Here is a 22748-nt window from a genome sequence, read left to right on the forward strand (position 1 = left end):
AGGACTAAAGCAGTGGTACTGAGAGAAAGTGATTTGTGATGAAAGTAAAGAGAAGAACATTGAAAGATAGGAAATGAGGGGTAGTAATGGAACCGGACTAAAAGAAATGGGGTGAAGAATGATGAGAGAAGAGCAGTGAAGTTGTTCTAAGAGAAATGATAGAAGGTAGATAAACACAAGTGAACATAACACAAGGAGAGTGAGGGACTGAGGACATAGAGGTAGTGAACGGAAAATAGAGAGAAGAGGTAAAAAAAAGGAGCAAACAAAGATAAGCGAGGGAGAGTGGGTGAGTTATAGTGACAGAGTGTGACAATACTGTTGAATGAGTAAAGAGGAATTACTAAAAGAGCAAAAGAGGAAAAGACGGAAAAGGGAAGTAAAACAGAAAGACTGAAAGCTGAAAAGTGGTGCACGGGAGAGAGGGGATGCAGACAGTTGAAATGGAAATGAGGGGTTGTGAAAGAAGTTGAGTAAACAAATGGGTGTGAAACAGAATGAGAGAAAGTCAGTGTGAGTGAGTAAAGAGAGCTGAAAGAGAGAGAAAAAAGTAAAATGAGTGTGAGACAATGGGAATACAATATAAATTACACAATACAAACTATAGAATAATTTGTACAACATGTTAGATAGTTTATTTTTGCTGTTCTCAGAACATATTGAATTTCACTAAAAACAGTGAGTTCAAACTATTCATCATATAACAGCGGGAAAAAAAACACAATCAAAAAGATTGTGTTTAAAAAAACATATAAACTTACAAATCACATATGTGTACTAATCTTTGATTCACTTACTTTTCCTTTAGGCCAAATAGTACATCATGAAGGTCCTTTTCGTTGTAAGGTACTCTGCTGTTTTCTAAAAATTCCATTTCATCGACTCTCTAGAAGAAAAACTCCAAGAACATCTGAAATATGTTTCAATGTGTTCATATACTCCTTGTGTTCAGTCATGACTCTTTGCTCATTCCTTCACCTTTCCTTAAGGCCAAATAGTGTCAGATGTAGCAGTATATTTTCAAATTACTTAAAACAAACTCTAAAATTACAGTTGTCCCGACGTTCTGAAAGAAAGGCTCAAACAACATTTTCACAATATTTAAATATTCATAATTCCTTATCTGGCTATCTCATGTTGAACATTTCCTATAATACTGATATCACTTAGTATGTGATCCACTTACCATACCTATATGAGAACTATAATTTTTATATTATCTTCATCACTTTTACTCACACTATAATTTTAAACAGCAGACTAACTTTTATTAACTGCTCCCGTCTTCATAAGCCAATTACCTTTACTTAAATTTTGGTTCTAAAAACACTAGGTATGAATTTTTTAAGTCAAAAGGCAAATGTTGTTTGAAAGTCAAATGAGTATCATTACAGTTAGTCCAACCTTTTCGACATTTTAAATAGCATGTGTAATGCCCTGATGTTGTTGAAGGACCGTCATGATAAATAATAGCTACAGTAGCAAAAGTTCTTCCTGAAATTGATAACTGAGAAGCCACAACATTTTTAATAGAAGTTGTCAATTTAGTTCAATCAGGTCTACATCGTTGGAACATTAAAATGACATACTGACCATAATTTTGTAGAAATAATGTGGACAGCATTGCAGACTTACATTGGGTACACAACATATTGTGATCCGCTGCTTTAACTAGATTATTAAAAGGCACTGATTTGCAGTCTGGTAAAGTCAAATATATAAATCTTTCGGTGTCTATTGTAGTACTACTTGATAAAGTACAGTTGTCACAGTCATGCTGCCATTGATAAGAAAGGCTAAAAAGATTTTTTATATCTACACCTTCATCTTCCAATAAATCAAACATATACATTAAAAATTCCTGACAATCCTGCTGAATATTCTGTGAAAATTGATTTTGACCAGAACATATGTCTAGAAGATTTCGAATTTCTGAAACACTTTCTATTTTACCTCTATCAATGCTACATTTCTCAAACACAGAATTCAATAAACAGCAGAATGTTTGATCCCGATTTTCAACAATCTGGTATTGTAAATTTTGAAGAAAAAAAACAACATTAACCACTACTTTAGCATAGCAGTTGACACCAGAACTGTTTTCAAACTGAAATCGAACAACATCTTCAACAGAATCCTTTTTCTTTCTGCTTACAATTACATTTTCATCTACTTTTTGTCTTTTTGCTACTACCTCACTGCAATTATTTTCATTTCTTCTTTTTCGGCCTACCACACGTTTTTCAAACAGAGGATATTGAGGCAAATGTGGAGCATACTCTCTTCTTAACCTATTGTATTCTTTAACACAATCTAGATCAGCACAAATCTTTGTTTCATCACACTCAATCAAATACAATCCTGATACAGTTCTGACTCGTGATAATGCCACATATGCCATACCCTCTTTAAACACAGAACTTCCAATGTTCACCAAAGCACTATCTACACTTAAACCTTGAGATTTATGAATTTTGTTCTATTTCGTCAATGCCATCAAATTTAATTTTTAAAATTTCAATTCCATCTCTATTTTTGTAATTCACAAAATCAACAACATGACCCATTGCTCCATTTACCAGACCTCTTTCAACATTTAAATTCCTTCTCAAAATGATACGACAATTTAAACACACATTCAGAGTCTTTTCAAAACCAGCAGTTTTAGATATACTCTTCTCTAATGAATCCAATTTTGATTTCAAATTTTCAGACAAAATAATTGTTGCTCCCATATGCTCCATTTTATCTATAGCTTCCAGTTTCACAATCTCTTCATTTTCTAACTTTAACATTTTGTGGTTGAAGATGGAACATTCTTGCAGAGTTGGCATCAAACATATCCCAGATTTGTTTTCAGTAATTTTCTTAAAAATATTCTCTGGAAGAATGTTTTCATTTGGATACAAATTTGAAATTAATCGTGCATGTAATGCTTCTTTCCCATGCTCACTTACTTTTCCGATTCTTACATCTTGTAGAATATTTTTATAATCTTCATCCTTTGCCTGTCGCATATTTTGAAGCAGTTCTGCATATATGAAATTTAACCATATATTAACGTTTCCAATGCTTCCTAGGCACTTCCTGGTATCTTCATGCGTGAGCATTTCAAACACTGGTTGCCCTTTCACTGGAGTCAACTGCAGTAGATCTCCAAAAACAATAATGTGTTTTCCTACGAATAAGACATCATAGTCTGTTCTAAGAATTTCTTGCATTCTCAAATGCACAAAAGCAAGCATTAGATTTGAGACCATGCTTACCTCATCAATGATAAGAAGTTTCATTTTCTTCAGGACTCTGGAAACTTCAGAACAAGCATCTCCAGATAGCTTGTGGTATTGTAATTTGTTATCATGCTCAACTGGTAGCATCAGTAAACGATGTAAAGTAATCCCTTTAATGTTATGTGCTGCCAGCCCAGTTGGAGTGGTAACAACACAAGACAGCGGTGATTCGGTCCTTTTCTGCAGATAAGTTGCAATTGCTTTAATCTGAAAACTTTTTCCAGGTCCCGCTTCTCCACTCACGTACAGTCTCACAGGCTTAAATGATGTACATGAGCACTCTTTTTTCTCATGACTGAATCCATGTTCAACCTGTTCTGTGACTTCGTCATATATAAGTTTCTGCTCAAGGTTTAGTTGTTTCACCAAATCTTCTAAGTTAACTACATCATCTTGAGCTTGTTCCATGGCTCTTTCCACCTCATCCATGGCAGTGGCAGCTTCATTTTGGATAATTGGTCCTCCTAGTGGATCCTGACTCAATGAAGCAGAACTCTGACTATCTTGAGAACTGTCTCTAGCAATCTCTACAGCAATTGTGGCTTCTTGCTCTATTTCTTCATTCAACATTTGCAGATCATTTGGAAAATCAGGACATTCTATGGTATCCTTGGTTGCATTAAAAGAATCTTCGTAACAGAGAAAATCTCCAAGTAGTTCCTCTTCTGTACGCCATGGCTTAAAGAGTTGCAAAAGAGCTAAATAGTAAAATTCCCTTTTCTCTGGATTTTCGCAACTCAATTTTCGATGATTAATCAAATGGCCTTTTCTCTGCTTCACTAGACATCCTTCACACCCAATGATAGCATATATTCCATTATTGATATCTTCTCTGATGGTCCTCTTATAAATATAGTTTTGCAGAACTTCATACAAACAACTGTTCTCAAGATGACTACTTCTATTTGGATAGTATGTATCCAACATGTTTGTCTTCAAAATATCTGTACTGTTTGGTTCTTTCTCCGCCAAATACTCAATTTCTTGTACAGATTTCAAAACTCGGTTTCGTGTTGCAGCAAGACCTAGATTCACCCAAATAATTGTTCTAGACTTGGCGTAGAGACTTGCTGATGATAACCGATCAGAACATTCATATGCTCCAATTTCTCGATGCGACAACATCTTCAAACTGAAACTGTATATTTTTTACTTATACTCTTTTCATGTGAAATGTCCTCCCACATTTCCTTCAGTTCTGTCTTTTCTTTTTTTGTGATGTAAGACGTCACATATCGAGCCACAGCAATAGAGTTGTCAGCAACGAACTGAATATCCATGTTAGCATTCCACATGGACAAAATCACTGGGTTGTAGTCGTTGATGTACTTGGACTCTTCGTTTCTTTTTAAATTGTATGTATTTTTTGGTGATTTCCTCGTAACAGTATGTCGCAGAGAAGACATCACATTATTTACTCTTCCTTTAGAAATCACTGGTCGTGGAAATGCAAAACTACATTTTGTGTAGAACTTGTCCTTGTTTCTGAATTTTCGACGACAGTACTTTCCACAACGATGTGATTGAAAGCGTAAAACTTGTTGCCTTAAACTGTTTTCTTCGGTAGTTTTCGGAACAGCACATGTTGAATACTTTTCAATGAAACTCATCACTGTGTCATCCGAATCTGTTCAAAATGTGGGTGCATCTTTAATCCATAACAACATATGTATGTGAGGAGCACCTCTCGCTTGATACTCCTTTCTCCAAAAGAAATCCAAAACCTCTCCAAGGGGAGGATTTTTTTTGTTGGTAATGAAAGACATCATAGCTTCAAATCTATGATTGAAATATCTGCATACATTCACTGGATCCAAAGAACACAGTTCTCCAGGTGTTTTGAATTCTATATTTTGAATGTTTGCATTTGCCTCTCGTAGAAATTGAAGTAAGTCGTCCCATGCATACTCAGCACAGCTAAGAGTGAGGAACCATGTAGGAGTTCCTAAGTTTCTTAGCATACATTTAAATTCTCCATGACGACGGTACCAATACTCGTTTGTACCATGCTGACATGCCATGAGATTGATAAGGTGAGATTCCAAAATATTGTCTTGCAGATTGACTTGCTCCATAAAGTCCCTTGCCGAAACATTTTGCAGATGTGCTCCACTTTTCAGTATATGGTTTACTGCATAAGAAAGCCCAGACAAGTCACTTTCATACAGTAGATGAAACAAATATGGGATGCATTGACGAAACCTTGGATCTTCAGCATATAGTCTTAAAGTCCGGTATTCAGATGCTGGAATTTGAAGTGGTCGATCGTCATATCGTCCACCTCGACCTGTTGGAAATAGCTGTGGAAAACAACGAGCTTCCAAACTTTCTTCCCATACACTAATGGGACTTCCTTTTGCTGCTTTCATTCGAAACAAGTCAATTGCATTCCCCATTACTTCTTTGGAATGCAAAGGATGAACAGTATAATGTTCATATATTTCTTCACTTCTAGACACATCAACGTTTTCAATTTGGCCGGCTGAACAATCGCTGTCTTCTTCTGCAGCTGTTTCGTCTGCTCCAAGACATACATGTTTGTAGTACTCATTGTTTTTGACCAAATACAACGTTGCCTTTTTGACTTTCCTAACATCCACTAAATCTTGCCAGATTTTCTTACTCTTTGTCGGAACCCCATTAACTAGAACAACCAGAGGTTCCTCTTCCACTTTCTCTACACCAATTGTATCAATATTTTTCTTGAAATCTAGAGGCAAATAAACAACTTTTCCCTTTAATCCTCTCTGTAAATCCGAAGGAGGCAATTTCCCTATCTTAGGCTCCATGCGAACAATAGCCTGAAAAGGATGGACACATTGAATCAGAATAGATTCATATGTATTTAAATCCATCAATTCAGAAGGAATGTCTACCAACTCAAGATTATTGCGAACAGCTCTAGCAGGCATTCTGTTTTCATTTAATTTATTATAACAATATTTACAAATACGCTGATCAGAACTCAAATCAAAAGAATTCTCCACCATCAAAAAAGTTGCAAAATTCTTCCATTCAGTATTATTTTCCATTTCACTTTCTGCATATAAATCAACTAACCTAATATTATAATGAGTTCGTCGACAACACACACAAGTAAAATTAGGCCTTTCACTTGATTTCACCTTAAACTTGGTGATTTCCTGGTCAAACTTTTCTGTACTTGAAATGTGTACATTGTCTTCCACATTACCTTCTATTACTGTGTCAATTTCTACACTATCCTCTTTTTCACCAAAGTAACAAATCTCAATATCTTCACAAATCTTCTTCACATCTAATTCAGTTCCATGCAAAAGAGCACTGTTTAACTGTTTAAGCTTAAGTGCTGGACTTTTTGCATAATACAACATTATCACTAATTTCCTCATTTTGTTATGATGCACTGCTAACATCCTAAAATGATGAAAAACACTCTGACATACTTTTCTAGAAAGACAAGCCAGTGAATGCCCTTGCAAACCTGTGTTTTCTCTCACTCTGCAAGGATCTAAGTCTTGCAACATCTTCATTTTCTGTTTTAGACTTTTCTTACTATATGTACGTAAGAAATTACAAAGCAAATCGATTGATTCCGGACGCACACTACAAATACTACTACACTTCCAAGTGTACACTGGACCCTTAGTACGTCACCCTAAAACTTCATCAGCTAACACCTCCTCTGCATTTCTAGACACAAGTTTCTCTTTTTCAATCGGACAACCGTCTTTCACCTCATATGCTCGACCACTGGTGTCAACTGCATGCACCAAATCATTCTCCTGGAAGTAACTCTCCTCATTAAAAAATGGCTCACAACTTGAACTATGCATCCATTCTCCAGAAAAAACTTTACAAAAATTAGTCCGATTAATTACTCTTTTGCATCTACTCTTTGATTTGAAAACATCAATTGTCTTGTTAAGTGTCCTAATTCTATTGATAACTAAAATAAACAATTTTTTTTTAAGTTCAAAAGCCTGATCAACAATCTTCTCTACACTTTTCTTTTTCTTATAAAAAGCATCTCTCTGTTTACCTTTTTTAATATTCTTTAACAAATTTAAAACCACCCTATTGCGAAACATTCGTTTACGAATGTCCCTAAATTGGTTTTGCCTTCTATTCCTATACATATTATTCTCTCCTGCTCCAGTAGTAACATTTTTGGGGGGCCTCTCCTTCCTTTTCAAATTTGCTCTCTCCTTCTGTATATTCTGATCCTCATCGACATTTTTTTTTTGATCTACATATGTTCCGAAAGAAAGACTTAGTTGTCTTACCAGGAGCTTTTTTCCTGTTTTTTGAAGTATTTGTTGTAGACGACTGTTTTAATTCCGTTGCTGTTTTTTTCCGCTTGGCATCTTTCCTTCTCCTCTGCCTTGACGGCATATTTCCTTACTATTGAAATCTTGTTTTCAATCTGTGGTAAACAAAAAAAATAAAACACATTATACACCACTATTACCAAACAACAAAGCAATGACAATAACCAAATGATATAAACACTAGTTTACAACATATCTAAGTTTATACCACAGCAACTATGTAACTAGGAGTAAGACAGAGAAAAAGAGCTAGAGGAAGTAACACAAAGAGACAGAGAGAGTCAGACAAAGAAACAAGTAGAGGGAGTAAAACATAGAGAAGGAGTAAGACAGAGAGAGTGTATAATATGTTGTAAGACAGAGAAAGGGTGTAATAGGGACAGGGAGTAAGTCAAAGAAAGGGAGAAAGGGAGTAAGTCAAAAAAAGGATGTAACAGGGTGGTAGATAGGGAACGGGTGTAAGAGGATGTAAGACAGAGAGAGGGTATTAGAACGGGAGAGGATGTAAAAGAGACTAAAACACAGAAAGGCTGTAAAAGGGAGAGAGAGATAGTAACTTTGAGAGAGGGTGTAAGAGGAAGTAAATCAGAGAGAGGATGTAACAAGGAGTAAATCAGACAGAGGGTGTAACACAAAGAGAGGAAGAGAATAACAAAGTCATAAAGAGGGAGAGAGGGTGTAAAACAGACAAAAGGTGTAATAGGGAGTAAGTCTGGGAGAGAATGTTACAAAGAGAAAGGTTGTAAGATGGAGTAAATCAGGAAGAGGATGTAAAAGAAAGTATGACTTACAAATTGCTGTAAAAAAGAGAGAGAGGGAATAAATTAGAGACAAGGTGTAAGAGAAAGTAAGTCAAAGAGAGAGTGTAAGAGAGTGTAACACAGAGTCAGAATGTAAAAGGAATAAGTCAGAGAGAGGGTGTTACAAGGGGACATCTCCTTTGCACCCCTGCACATGCCTCACCTCATCTGCACAATCTACTTCCTAATCTGAGAAAACACAGGTGAAATGATTATGAAAGGTTGAAATATATCTATTTAATCTTGCAGACACTATTTATTCCTTCTCAAAAATGTAAAAGCCATTCATTTGCCCCAAAATCGTTTTTTATATAACATTTTAGAAACAAAGCGCAGGTCATATGTACAAGCATTCCAGGTCACTACTGAAACTTCACTATTTCACAAAATACGTTTCCTCTCTCTTGCAAACATTCCTAGCAAGCATTATCAAAAAACATGACACAAAACAACAGCAAAGAAGCTCAACGTGCTTCTCAATCTGAGGTAACACAGGTGACATGATTGTGAAAGATTCAAATATATTTATTTAATCATGCAGACACTATTTATTCCTTCTCAAAAATGTAAAAGCCATTCATTTGCCCCAAAATCGTTTTTTAAATAACATTTAAGAAACAGTGCGCAGATCCTATGTACAAGCATTCATTTTCACTAGTGAAACCTCACTATTTCACAAAATACAAATCCTCTATCTTGCAAATGTTGATAGCAAGCATTATCAAAAAACATGACACAAACCAACAGCAAAGAAGCTCAACGTGCTTCCTAATCTGAGGTAACACAGGTGACATGATTGTGAATGGTTCAAATATATTTCTTTAATCATGCAGACACTATTTATTCCTTCTCAAAAATGTAAAAGCCATTCATTTGTCCCAAAATCGTTTTTTAAATAACATTTTAGAAACAAAGCGCAGGTCATATGTACAAGCATTCCAGGTCACTACTGAAACTTCACTATTTCACGAAATACATTTCTTCTCTCTTGCAAACAATCCTAGCAAGCATTATCAAAAAACATGACACAAAACAACAGCAAAGAAGCTCAACGTGCTTCCTAATCTGAGGTAACACAGGTGACATGATTGTGAATAGTTCAAATATATTTATTTAATCATGCAGACACTATTTATTCCTTCTCAAAAATGTAAAAGCCATTCATTTGCCCCAAAATCGTTTTTTAAATAACATTTTACAACAATAACTTTTTATCAAGCATGTTCAAAAAACATGAAGAAAGTCACATTAAAAAAACACATTTTGCTTCCAAATCTTCTCCAGAGTATACAAGCCTCTATCTATATTAAATGAATCATTACTCACCTTTACAAATGCTTTGGTAGATTGAGAACAGTGTCAGACACGCACACCAATATTTCTTTAACAGAGCAAAAGGTATGTACTCCAGGCACTGCAACCATGAATGGCACAGAAAACCTCTAATTCTACACACTCAATTCAAAAACTTTATTCGATCATTGATTAATGATCATAAAAGTACATACATACATAAGTAATAAAGCATGAGGGTACAGCAAAATTTTAAGTTAATCACATATCAAAAAAGGGTGCTTTTCCTCAAACATATCGATTTTAAAATAAATACAGCAGTAAAAAAACAGATGTCCTGTGAATCAAGTCCAAATAAAAGCCCCATGGCCGATACAATAGTGGATACATTATATTTTTTTAAAAGCGGTTTCAGATATATTTTTCGGAGGTGAAGATAAAGAGGGCATAACAATAAAAAATGCTCCGTACTTTGTTTTGTGGTCCCATCACACGGACAGGGTGCAGTAGTATAGGTCTTCATTTCAGGATACGCAACAAGCAAATGAACAATCTCCATCCGTAATCTTGTCAATACATATTGGTGGGATCGGATAGTAACCGATTTAAGGTATCCTGAAAGCCCCATTTCTTCCTTAGTATATCTGTCATAAAAAACATGTGTGGAGAACTGAGCAGTAGCTGCGTTACGCTTCACCATGCTAACCCTCAAAAATTCATGTTTAAGCTCACTCTTCGAGATATCTAAAACACAAAAAGGGTTATCACGCACAGTAAGATTAAAAACATCATTAAATGTTCGAATAATATAGTTAAGCCAAGGGATGCGGGAACATCTGTCCATATGAAGACAGTCTAAAATAATTTTTCTTGTGAAACCAGTCTGTTCCTTAATCCATATAGATCTCCATACTAACAGGGGTCTTAATCTGATCAAGTCAGATAGATGTTCTAGACCAACCTCCTGATGGATCAGCTTTGTTGAGGCAGAAGATGGTAAACACAGGAGTTTTTTGACAAATTTGTTTTCCTCAACCTGGAGCATGTTGTTATTACAATGGCCCCACACTCCTGAGCCATATAGGGCCAGAGCAACACATTTATGGCGGTATAAGTACAACATGTCTGGTATCCGTCTTGAGCCTAACTTGGATGCGAACTTAAATATGCCAAAAGAACACTTGGCCATTTTGGCTCTTACATTAATCATTTCAGGTGTCCACATCCCCCCTCTGTTAAAAGTGATACCCAAATAACTGAATTTGTCCACCACTTTTATAGTTTGGTCCATAACTGTAAAGGGCCTTAAGTTTTTAATTTTCTTCCCACAGGGCATTATAAAAGTTTTTGAATTATTAATTTTTAATTTTCTCCCATTAATAAAATCTGCAAATTTATTCATAAGTTTTTGCAACCCAAGAGGGGTTTGTGAGAGCAGAACCGCGTCATCCGCGTAAAGCAATATTGGGATGGAAAGGCCGTCAGCAGTCGGTGCATCTGCACTGATGGTCCGTAGTTCCGACTCAATTGCGTTTATAAAAAGGGAGAAAAGAAGAGGTGCAAGGACACATCCCTGCCTAATTCCAGAACCTACTTTAATACTGGGTGTACACTCCCCCGATTGCCCGTAGCGTATCCTAGCCGTCAGATTCCTATAAAGTTGGGCCAAGAAATAGATAATATCCTGTGGAGCACCCATGTCCAACAAGGTTGACCACAGGAGACCATGGTCAACCAGGTCGAAGGCACTGGTCAGGTCGGCAAAACAAAGAAACAACGAGCCTTGTTTAGCCCTTGTATATTTGCATATAATAAGATCTAAATTAATGCATTGTTCTATGGTGCCTAACCCCTTGCGGAATCCATACTGAGAATCCGCAAGGATCCCTTTGTCTTCTACCCATTCCTCCAGACGACTCAGTAATACTCTACTCATAATTTTTAGGGAAGCAGTGAGGAGAGAAATCGGGCGGTAGTTTTTTGCCTCACCCCTCTCCCCTTTTTTATACACCGGGATAATGATTGATTCCCCCCAAGTCTGTGGGGCCGCAATCGTTGCAGCTGCATTAAAAACCTTTGTTAACAATGGGCTCCAGATAGAAACCTCGGCTTTATAAAGGTCAACGGGTACCCCATCAGGGCCCGGCGCCTTTCCCCCCTTGCTGACCCGGATGGCGGCATCCACCTCAGAGACTGTGATATTAAGAGGTAGGGGGATCAAAGCCACGGTCTCCCTATCACCCCCTACAACTAGTCCTTCAGGGTTAAAAATACTAGTAAAATGAACCACCCATTGTTCCTCAGACACCTGAGCAGACATTACCGGGGCTTCTTCATTATGGAGGAAGGGACTATTGACAGTGGACCAGAAAAGCTTGGCATCCTTAAGATCCACTGCCTTAGTCAAGTTGTTCCAGGCCTCCTCCCTTAGTTCCTGTTTCCTATCCCTCAGATGAATTGAGTATTCCCTTCTAAGGGTTTTTACTGCTTCCTTATCCCTGGGTTTACCCTTAAGGGCAACTTTAAGTCTTTGTAAGGATTTAGTACATTCCCTGTTAAACCATCCCCCGTTATTCCTAGGGCCCTTTGGTTTTCTTCCAGTTAAGATTTGTGCAATGTTTTTATTAATAATGTCGAAGCTAGCTAGAATATCAGCATTATCCTTTTCGGGTTCGAGACAGCATTCCACCTCCTCTATACAGGCAGACACAATGGTACATAATAAACGTTCCTCATTTTGCCTACCCCATTTAATTCTAGGGCCATTGGGTCTATGTGGAACTACATCTGTCACTGCACCATGTAACGCCTTTACTTTATCCCCCCACAAGGAGAGATACATTGTTAGACAGTTATGATCACTTAGGGCTGGGTCTACTATTACGGGTAAGGAACACAAAGCTGTAATACTGGAGGAGGCAATGAGGTAGTCGATAACCGTGGCACAATTCCTACCAATAAAGGTCGGTACCGAATTGCCCTCACTGTCTACGCCAGGTTACATAATGCATAAATCCATTTTAAGCATAAGAGTGTTTAGAGATTCCCCATAAACCGTATGTAAAAAATGGGTCTGATCTTCCCCCTCCTCACCCCCATACCCACACACCCTTTTGCCAGCAAATGGGCACATGTGAATGTTGAAATCTCCGCCCCACAGAATATCAAAAGACACATCACTGCGCCCATATAGCTTTTCCACCTCCGCTTCAAGTTCATCAACCATATCTGTTTTTGAGTGGTTAAAAACATTGTTGTAATGGTTTATTACTAAAACATTTCGCCCATTCCTGTGTTGTAACCACAACAGCTGAGAGTGCAGACCAACAATCCGGTGGATTTTCACTCGAACCGGTAACCTCACAGAGAGCAATATCACCATCCCACCACTGGCTCTCCCCATGTTGGATGGCTGAGCATGGCAATTATAGGCAACATACCCATCAAGATAGACATCTTCGGCCGCCCAAGTCTCCTGGAGACACAAGATGTCAAATTGGGTTATAAATTCTAACCATCCTAGACGATCTGTCTTATTATTCCACCCAGCAATATTCCAACTCGCCATCTTATATCCCCGTTCTGTTAAACTAACAGCCTCCATAGATGGTGGGGGTAGGGTATGGATGTGGATTACTTCCCCTGGCACGGGGTCTTCAGACAGTCGGGTCGGAGTTGTACTTCCATTGGCCGAGGTAGGAGTATCTGAGTTACAATGAAGCTGCCCAGAATTACGTATATTACCCCCAGAGCTACAAGTAGCATTGTACCCATTGGGTGGGTTAATATCAGTTGAGCCTTTTTCCCCCGTGCCTGCACCCGTATCTCCCCCTGTGTCTCCACAGAATTCCTTGCCCCCCTCCCCTGTGGCTCGATGGCTTCAGTCACAGTCTTCCAGGCCACTAAACACATCAAACCTGTTGGTGGTATCTAGGGATGTAAAAGGTTTGAGATGATCCATTCTCCTGTGTGTTAGGGAGTTGTACCTTGGGCCTACAGTATTCCACCCATACGGATCTACAACTATAGGTGGTTGCTTGTCATTAAATATAGGGCCATTATTGTAGACAGGTGGACGATATGGGTTTGAGAGCATTTGCCTCAATAAGGGGGGGGGAGCACGCCTTGATTGGTGATTGGGTGGGAACACCACTGAGCGAGGATAAAAATATGTTAGGGGACGAGGAGTAATAGATTTACTACCGTGGTCAGAAGGCCAGTTAAGTATAAAATGGACCGCATTCTGATCTCTAAAATTAATGACCACTATGTCTCCCTCAATATCTTTGGGTCTTCCTCCCAGCCAAGGAAGGCGGCGGACATGGACAATTTCTCCATTAATATTATTTGCAATAGGTCTGTGTAGACTTAACCAATGCGATATTTTATTTTTGAGCTGGGCAAAGCCCTCCCGTTTGTTCTTCTCCAGCTCTGGTACCCCAGTAAGAACTACTACAAAGGGTACAGCTTCTGGTGGTAGTTCTGGAAGGGGGCCCTTGTTATAGTTACCTCGAGCCGGCCGCTCGTTTCCTCTTTCTCTCTTTTTATTCCCTGGGGCTTGACCAAGGTTATTCGGCTGTCCATTAGACATTATAGCCGGGGACAATGTGGGTTTACTTTTAAGTACAACAGGGTTACTCCCTGATGTACTTCCACTGATATTATTTGAAGATTGAGGCAAAATGGTAGTCTGAACAGGGGTAGGTATAATAGTTATAGCAGGAGTTCCTGATGAGGTAAGTAAAATTGGAGTTTGAATAAGGGGATTAGGCAGCACTTTATTAATCCCTATCTTGATTCCCAGTTCATGTTCTATCTTCCCAAGTCTATTTTCTAATTTATTGAGTCTATCTACGATAGCCAGAGTATGGGTCCTCATTATAGACTCTATGCTATCGATCAAGGCACCATTTAAAGGTTCCTGTAGAGTCACAACCGCGGGGGGGCTGTCGGCGGTGGAGATGACAGGGTCTATAAAGGGGGTTACGCCTGGATGCGTAGGTGATATAACTATCCTTCCTTTTTCTGTTACTTTGACCCGTCCTCCCCTAATACTATCGTCCTTTTTAATACCAAAGTCTGCATGATTAATTTTCCTCTTTGGAAGGTCAGATTTTTTACGCCTTTTTGTCGGAGGAGGGCCATAAATTTTAACTGGTGTGACTTTTTTTGGCCTACTTTTAACTGCTTTGGTTTGTTTAGGAATAGGGGTAATTTGTGCTTTGGTTATAACAATAGATTTAGTTGTACTAGGAGTGGTAGCAACGGTTGGCAGTTTACTAGTAGTGCCTAAGGGTTCAAATTCGCTCGTAGATATTCCCTCTCTAAATATTAGAGGGATGCTGTCCTGCGAGGGAGTACAGATATTTTCAATAAAAGTTCCGTCCCCCGTAGAGCTAATTAACACTGGTGGAACCGGGAATGGTCTATTCTTGAGGCTTTCAACCGACCGCCGTCACTCAGCCCGAAGTTCTTCAAGGGTGGCGGTGGTTGGAGAATCCAAGAGAGTTTTCTTAAAGTAATTATCTAATTTCCCATTTATCAAACTCACAGGTTTCTCAGGGCCAACCAACTCCGGGGTTAGTATTTCGATTGACATAATGATTGATAATATAGTATACCCCCCAAGCACTTACACAATACAATAGTCCTAGGCCGTTCAGTAATCGACCAGGGAATCTGGCCCAGTCCAGTCTCTTTAGGCCTCTGAGGGCCACAGAGGGCCCGCCCTTTGCCCGGGCTTAGCCCCGGGCGCTCCCGCGCGCTCCCGCGCAGCAGGGCGCAATTATTCTTGTCGGGCGCTTCCTCCAATTGGGTGAAGGGGCGGGACCAAGAGGGAGAGCAGCCCAGGTGTCACGGGCGCGGGGTTTCCCTTGGGCTCCTGGGAAACGGAGTCCACACCCCGTCGCTCGCAGCCCTCTGTCCCAATCCACGGTCAGCAGAGTCTTGAGCCCAAGTCCTAGGGCGACGCGGGACCCGCGAAGCGGGTTCCGCTAGCAGCTAGTGTAGAACAAAGATCCTGTAGGAACGGCTGAAAAGTCAGCAGCAATCCGACCCAGTTGCTGGAGGTAAGGTGAATGTCCCGCGTTTGTAAACCAGGCGGGGCACTTTATCTCGAACCTGAGATGCAGGGGGCGGGACCAAGAGGGAGAGCAGCCCAGGTATCATGGGCGCGGGGTTTCCCTTGGGCTCCTGGGAAACGGAGTCCACACCCCGTCGCTCGCAGCCCTCTGTCCCAATCCACGGTCAGCAGAGTCTTGAGCCCAAGTCCTAGGGCGACGCGGGACCCGCGAAGCGGGTTCCGCTAGCAGCTAGTGTAGAACAAAGATCCTGTAGGAACGGCTGAAAAGTCAGCAGCAATCCGACCCAGTTGCTGGAGATAAGGTGAATGTCTACACACATATCCCTCATGTTAACCAATTAAAACTCTTCCCTCTCTATTTTCAAACCAACACCCTTCCCCCCTCAGGCCTTTCTACCTATTACCATAGCAACTCCCTCCTCACTGAGCTCTCAGGTTTAAAAGTTTATTCTACAATGTTGCAAATGAACTCAGCAAGGATTTTGACCTCTCAATACACCAGCTTATCCGGTGCTATGTTTCTTTAAATGACTTTTTCTTAACCATTCAAATTACTTCTTTCACAGAACAGAAGCATGCACCCTAACTTTCAGTTTTCAACTATCTGAATCCACCAATTATTGCTTGTGATTCAAGAGCACTGAAACTCCACAGTTTTGTTTGCAAACTCCTACTGTTCCAACTGCCATTTCATTCCTACACTTCATCTGACTGCACCAGAACCTCCTCTCACCATGTATTCTGTCTGGATTATTGGACATAGCTACATCCACTGGGCTCAAAGGTATGCAGCTACCAAACATTTTCACAACCTTGATTTACCAAATGTGGACATCAAATGGATTGGCCAGAGAGGATTGAGATGTCATCAATTAATACCATTGGTCAAAACCTTTTTGCATCTGCCACACCCTAAACCTCATAATTCTGCACTGTGGTGGAAATGACTTAGGCACTTTGACTGGGGTAGGTCTGGAAATGCGTTTAAAGGACACCTTTGAGCAATTGATGGCAATTTTTCCTCAAACTGCCTTGGTATTTTCCAATATATGCCAAAGACAGAAATGGAAGTGGTCCAACCAATTTTGTCCACAATTTGAGAAAGCACGGAAACATGTGAATACATCTGTTTCTGCTTACATGAGAGACTATGGAATGTGTTCAATATACAACAACAACTTGCGTTACAACATGCAAGATATCTACAGAGGAGATGGTGTGCACTTCTCAGATGAGGGGAATAGAATATTCCTCCTAAATTTAAGACTGTGCATTGGAACCTACTTGTAGGTACCTAAAACACCCACAGAACCCAAAAGCTCTTTTCAGGGCTACCCTACCTCTGATCACTCAAAATGATTATTTTACTCTAACTTTTTTAACTGTTTTTCACCAAAGTACGCTCCCCGGTATGCGTACAGGGCGCTCCCCCCGCAATTTCTTTTTTTTTTTGTGCCCATATGGGCCTCCTAAGCCCCCCTCAGAAAACCTAGGGGGTCAGGGGGTGTCTACCGTGCCCCCTTTTACCCATTCCCAACGTTGTTTGTCCTCCATCTTCTGTCTCAAATCTACCGAAACACAAGATGGAGGACTCCCGTTGCGCTGCCGGTACGTGTACCGGGGCGCGCACCGGTAAGCGCTCCCAAATTTTTTTAAAAGTTAATTTACATGAAAACCACTGAAGAGACTTTCACCAAATATAGAATAGGTCCTACTACATACCAGTCCCTACCATTTTCCCAAATTTGATGGAATACCATTGAGCTATTTGGGCTGTAGCCCTGTCTAAATATCCTGAGGTAAATTACATGACAAAAACACATATGAAGTGTTAGAATTTACAACCTATTAAAATGTTACTTTCATTTTCTACTTTTATTTCCTGACATTTGATTGGTTATGTACATGAATATAAATGAAAAATGAGAGGGAAACACGGCCATTTTGACTAGAACTACCTCAGGTACATCTTGAAAGAATTTTCTCCATTTATCTTCATCACCTTTTAATAAGGTAAGTTGTTAATTTGTAAGGGGCACTTTAAGTTAATTTGTAAAAACTTTTTCTGATCGTTATTTACTATCCCTCTGTTATAGGTATAGATTGAGATAGGCTTCTCTGTTATACTTATGGATTGAGTTAGGCTTCTGTGGTATAATTATGAATTTACTTAGGCTTCTTCACATACACTTTTTTATATTTCTACTTCCTACCTCATACCATACACTGCCCAAAGATAACTCCACTGTCTGAACTCAAACCCAACAGTGCCCTAACTACTGATATAGTTATTTTTTATGCAATTTACAGCAAGAAAATGGAAGATACACCACAGACCAACAATATTTCTTTCGAAATAACTGATGAGCAGATTCATTTCGAGATAACTGATGAACAAATTCTTCAAGAAGATTTTATTGACTTCCTAGATGAGTCTCTTGACCAAGAATTCATAGACTGTGTAGATAATATGGAATCATGCAGTACAAATTTGGAGGAGATTTCGGATAATGAAATGTTGCAAGTGTTATTAAATTATGAAAATGCAGAATAATAAATTAATATTTAATAATTACAAATTGTTTGAGACATTATTCATTTGTATATGTAATTCATGAAATAGTACCAAATGATTATAATATAAAGTGACACTTACAGTATACTGTGCATACTATACAACTTTTTTGTGTAAGTTTGCTCATAGTTACTTCCTTTCTCCTACTATATTATCTCAAATGTGTATTTGACATCTCTTTTTGATCTACAGCCTTCTTTCTCTCACTGTCTGTCTCTAATGCACCATATCACCACCAATTTTGTGTAGATTCAGAAGAGAGTAAAATGTAATACTTGAAAATATCATAAGGGAGCAGGGTAGACTACCCATGATCCCATAGGCTTTCTCAAAAAGTGCTTAAAGGATCAGTTTCTGCTTTCCTGACACACTATGATATGGATTCCATATACCACAATAACTTCTGTAACAACATGCAAGATATCTACAGAGGAGACAGTGTACATTGAATTTAAGACTTTGTATTGGTACCTACATGCTGGTACTTAAATCACCCACACAACACAACAACTCTATGCAAAGCTACCCTACCTCTAAGCACTTTAAATTATTATTTTACTGTTTCACTTGGTCTTCCCCTTGGTACGCTCCCTGGTACGCTCCCCGGTGCACGTACCGGGCGCTCCCCACGCGAAAATCGAAAAAAAATTAATTTTGTTTTTCCCCGCGGGGCCCTTTTATGGCCCCCACATCAAACCTAGGGGGTCAGGGGGGTCTACCCTGCCCCCTTATGGTCATTTCCCCCTTTGTTTTTGCCACCTCTTGTGTCTCGATCCTACCGAGACACAAGATGGCGGCCGCTCCGGACTGTTTGGAATGTTGACAGACACCCGAGAGCCAATCAGCTTTTCGCGCGCGAACTCGCGTTATGCGCCGGGTGCGCTTCCCGGTGCGCGTACCGGGGCGCGCTTATAGATATATATATTTTTTTCAACCTAAATTACTCATCATCCTCTGGAGCACATATCTTGAGACATAGCAAAGGCACATCGGGCAACCAGTCCCTACAATTTTGGCAAGTTTCGTAGGAATCCATTCAGCCGTTCGGGCTAAGAATGAGTCCAACCGCCCTATGGAAATTAACATGGGGAAAACACGTTTTGGGACCCCCAAAATATCTCGGCCCCCGCTTGACGAATCCCCCCCAAACTTTCAGGGAAGGAGCAGAGCGGAGCGGGCCATCTTCTTTGAGAAATTCGCGAAGATTCGTCCACTGGCGCCAAAGTTATTCCCAATAGAATGTTGCGGATTTCCTATGGAAAACAATCCTAACTATAACTACCTACTGGCGACCGCCAGTAGGTGATATATATATACATATATATATCCAAAAACTTTGATAGACAAGCAGAAATTTGAGGTGAGCAAATTTAGAGTGTCGCTGGTGCTGAGGGTGTTCTATACATGAGCTGCCTTCTACCTAAACTTGGGAACTACCCAGAGTTCTCTCCTTCTTTTTTGCATAATTTATGTGTCACTCTATGCCTGCAAGGGTATTGTTTTGATATATATATATATATATATATATAAAGGGCTTTGGAGAAGAACTTTTCTTTTCCCTCAAGCACACTGACTTGACGGTGATTTTACTTGGTATCTGGACTGCCCTGCCTACTTAAGGTTTGAAAACTAAGCGCAAATACCGCTGAGGGACTAAGCCTACTCAAGGTATTATTTAACTATGTGCATCATGGACTTCAGATACCAGCCTGCCAAACGGCATTTAGAAGGCCACACCCACTTAGGGTGTATTCAGTTCAACAAATAAAGAACGAATAAAGCACACAGTCGTCATTCCCTCAGCGAAAGCGAATCCATGAATTCGGGGCGCTTCGGCCTCGAAACGCGCCGGATGTGATATTTATTAAGGAATGCCGGAAATCAAGTTACGGCGAGGCATGTACTGCTGGAAGGCGCGAGTTAGCGTAGTGTGCCCTCTCGAAGCTCAAGGGCTTTTTTATGGACAACATTAACTATATGGCTGCCCTGGCCGTGGGGAGGGGCACCAGTTTCTCCTCGGACGAAGAAGTCATATGAGAAACGGCTTTGGAGAAGAACTTTTCTTTTCCCTCAAGCACACTGACTCGACGGTGATTTCACTTGGTATCTGGACTGCCCTGCCTACTTAAGGTTTGAAAACTAAGCGCAAATACCGCTGAGGGACTGAGCCTACTCAAGGTATTATTTAACTATGTGCATCATGGACTTCAGATACCAGCCTGCCAAACAGCATTTAGAAGGCCACACCCACTTAGGGCGTATTCAGTTCAACAAACAAAGAACGGATAAAGCACCTAGTCGTTATTCCCTCAGCGAAAGCGAATCCATGAATACGGGGCGCTTCGGCCTCGAAACGCGTCGGATCTGATATTTATTAAGGAATGCCAGAAACCAAGTTACGGTAAGGCATGTACTGCTGGAAGGCGCGAGTTAGCGAAGTGTGCCCTCTCGAAGCTCAAGGGCTCTTTGATGGAATCCATAAATACATATATATATATATATTCACTGAAAAAACCATAGGTTTCAGCCACGTTATAGTTAGGAATTAGCATTTAAAAAACCTTCGAAATTCACAAAAAAAAACATAGGTTTCACACATGTTATAGTTAGCTGGATATTTCACTCATACAAAACCATTGAAATTCCCCTGTTATAGTTAGTTAAGCTAACTATATCTCACGGCCGCAATGCACTGCTGATGACGTCACATATTACATCACTCATGACATGGTCAGTGACATCACTCATGACATCACTGATGACATCTCAAATGACATCACTGTTGACATCACTGATAACATCATTCAGTGAATGTGTGTCTTTCTGAAAAATAAATCTTTTTTACATATGTATATCTAAAGGTCGATGGAAGAATCAATGGATTTTTTTTGTAAAATTGATTGTATAACTGACTTATTAAGTGCATCTTAGTGAATACATGTATTAGCGAGTAATGTTTAAATATGTAAATATCTGTATCTGTGTCTCACTTTGGGGCTGATTCCGATCTCGGTCGGAAGGGCTCCAAATCGTGTTCGGGATTAGAGGGTTGGATTCGTAGGCTGAATTTCCGTCCGGTTCGTGCACGGGTCCGGACGACAAAGTATGATGCGAACAAGCACGAAATCTCCGGCCGAATAGTTTCCAGGTCCGAACCGCTCCGTACGACTTGGCCGTAAGCTAACTGTGGCGCGCAATGGAGGCGAATTCCGACCGAGCCAGTACGATGGGCGATTCGGACAGCCGGTTTAAGTCCGGAGCTGGACTTTGGGGGTCCGCATTGTGTTACCCGCAGCCTTACGGCTCGGACACAGGGGGAGACCCATGGGTCTCCCCAACACAGCTATGTATGGTGTGGATGGCACCGATGCGTACACACTGTAGGGGGCGCACTTGTCTGGAACGTACCCATTCAGTCAATGGTAGCCCATGTACGCGGTGTATGACCTGCTCCCATTGACTTCAATGGGAGCCCGACCGAAATGAGTCCTACAGCATACGGCCGCATCGTACTCACTCGGTTGGACTGCAGGAGTCCGGATCAGTCGGAAAACACCCCAGATTTGGCTCGGTCTGAGTGATTTCCGACCCAGATCGGAATCGGACCCAAAGTGTATAAGGGGTTGCATGGGTTGGTGAGTAGCTATTCGAGTGTCTATATGGGTTATTAGTTGTTTTTTTTAACATCATTATGAGTATCTGTATGGTTTGGTGGGGGTATTACTTAGTGCACAAATGCATGAATGACTGACTAACTGTATGTGTTTTGAAGACAGCATGTGTGCAGGACTGTATAGGTGGATGAGTGTGTGTATGGGTGTGTTAGTGAGTGAATGACTGTCTCAATAGTATCTTTATGAGTAACTACATATGTTTTAAACTAGTATATGTGAGTATTGATGTATAGAAGTGAGTATATGTGAGAGTGAGAGATTGGAAGACTTCCTCTATAAATAAGTATGTGTTTCTATAAGTGATTGTTTAAGAGAGTAAGTATGTGTACGTTTCTGTAGAAGTAAGTGTAGTGGTGTATGTATAGCTGTATATGCAAGTAAATGGATGTTTGATAGTTTATTTGCATGTGTGAGTATGTGTGTGAGTAACTCTATGGATGAGTATTGGTGTATAACAGGATGATGAGTAAGTACATGTATGAGTGACTATATAGAACTGTTGGTGAATGAGTGGATGTGTATGTAGAGGTTGAAATTACTGAATAAGTTGTTGTAACTGGTATTGGTATTTCCATTTTTTTGAAAATGTTAGTTTCTATTTTTGAATGTGTGTATCAAATGTTATATTACGGTGAGAGGAGGTCTGCCACTCTTTCAAGAGGATGATGTCATCGATGATGTCATCAGTGATTTAATCAGTGATGTCGAACTTTAACGTGGCTGA

Source organism: Lissotriton helveticus, chromosome 5_1 (assembly GCF_964261635.1).
Source record: "Lissotriton helveticus chromosome 5_1, aLisHel1.1, whole genome shotgun sequence".
Taxonomy (NCBI): domain Eukaryota; kingdom Metazoa; phylum Chordata; class Amphibia; order Caudata; family Salamandridae; genus Lissotriton; species Lissotriton helveticus.